This window comes from Nannospalax galili, unplaced genomic scaffold, assembly GCF_000622305.1.
Source record: "Nannospalax galili isolate Female #2095 unplaced genomic scaffold, S.galili_v1.0 scaffold960, whole genome shotgun sequence".
NCBI lineage: Eukaryota > Metazoa > Chordata > Mammalia > Rodentia > Spalacidae > Nannospalax > Nannospalax galili.
In genome coordinates, this window is record NW_008348313.1 from 2,386,487 (window position 1) to 2,388,158 (window position 1,672).

The window sequence follows — 1,672 nt, forward strand, 5'->3', positions numbered from 1 at the left end:
CGCCGCGCAGGCCCCCTGCGGACGGGGGGCATCCGACCAGGGGGAGGGGGCGGGGAGGGGCCCTGGCCACCTCTGCTCCTCTCCTCGCCACCCTCCCCCCTCCCGCTACCCTCCCACAAGGTTCCCCGCATTTCCCTGACGTGGTGAGGGGAGGGGCTGCCCTCCCCTCGTGGACGGAGCGCCCCCAGCGGGGCTGGGGGCAGCGTTGAGGGAATGGGCTGGGGGAGGAGGGGGGACTCCCTTCTTTGGCAGCTGAACATGGGGGGGAGCCTGAGGGCAATGCCCTCCCCCCTTTTACCCACAGCAGGGCAGGGGGCTTCCCAGGAGTGGCGGGGAGAAGTACCTTTAAATTCCCAAGCCCCAGAAGCGGTGTTGGGGAGAGGAGGGAGCGTGCGGGGAGGGAGGAGCCATGCCGGAGAGATGGGTGAGGTGGGGGGGGGTCTGGGAGAGAAACAAGGGGGGGAAAGGAATGCTTGTGCAAAGTGGGACAGACGGACAGATGGCCCAAGAACGACAGGACGGAGTGACAGCCTAGTGAGCGGGAGCCAGCGTGCACGCGCAGGGTCTCCTCTCCCCAGGAGCAGCGAGGAGGCAGCGCAAAGACCGTGGCCGCGGAAAGAGAGGAGAGCACGCCGAGGGGAGTGTGCCAACCAGGTCGGGCCCTGCAGGGCGGGTGGGGAGAGTTCACAGAAAGATAAGAGGGTACAACACCCCTAAAATAAAGGCTCTCGGGAGCACAGGAGGGCAGCTGTGGAAGAAGCTCAGGAAAGAGGATGGAGGTGCCGAGAAGTTTGAAGAATGGATGCTGGGGGGGGGCGGTGGCGGGAATGCCACCTCGAGAGGGAGGCAAGTATTGGGGTGCAGGAAGAGAAAGCCCCGCAACACGTGTGAATGGAGGCAGACAGAACGAGTGTGCCAGGATCAAACAGAGGGAAGGGGCGGCCAGGGCTTACGCGAGAGGGGTCTGTGAGCGGCAGAGGGAGGGGGAGTCCCATGTGTGTCTGCAGCATGGGTCAGAGAAATGAAGGGTGCAGCCTAGGGGCCCTAGGGCCGGGCGGGGGGCGTGTAGGAGAGCGAGCTAGCTGTGGCGCAAGAGAGGAAAAAGGTGCAGCTAGTTGGAGAGCTTGAGAAGGCCTTGGAAGCCGGCAATGTGCAAGACAGCGAGAGGGCAAGCTTGTGCAAAACTGCGGTGGGGAAGGGAGTGGGCGTGCAACCGGCGTGCAAGAAGCAGGCGGTGTGGCAGCTTGAGTATGCCATGGAGAGGAACGAGGGGAAGGCAGAGGGGCCTGGAGAGGGTGGGAAGGGCTGTTAGACAGGCGCAGGTGATGGAATGGGAGAGCACACCTTCCCCTGCGGCCTGGGGGACCGCCTCCATCCGGTCAGGCTCTGGGCTGACCCTCTATGGCTCTGTCTGTCCCCTTCCTCTCCCCACACCCCCAGAATCGAACCGTCCCACCTTTTCAATCCCCCGTGTCATTTCTCTAATATTCTGCCCCACCCCCTCGGCTCCACGAGGTGACACACCAAAGTCTCAGTATCAGCTGCCCACCTCCTGTGAGGTGCGAGTGTCTGGCCTGCATCCGGTCCACTTGGGGACCTCAGGCCTAGGGAGACAGGGCAGGGCACAGTTTTAGCAGAGTCCCTAGCCTCCTGGGGGGGGGGGGGGGGGGGG

At 64.3% G+C, this 1,672-nt stretch overlaps 1 protein-coding gene across 1 annotated transcript in view; it reads right to left on the reverse strand.

Moving 5' to 3' along the window:
- Window positions 1–943: 943 nt before the first annotated feature.
- The window catches only part of Shank1 (SH3 and multiple ankyrin repeat domains 1), a 56,750-nt gene continuing 56,021 nt past the window's right edge, over window positions 944–1,672 (reverse strand). Inside the window, exon 26 of the mRNA XM_008845159.3 lies at window positions 944–1,662. The gene's annotated coding sequence lies outside the window, so the exon portion shown is untranslated. The remainder of the gene's footprint in view (window positions 1,663–1,672) is intronic.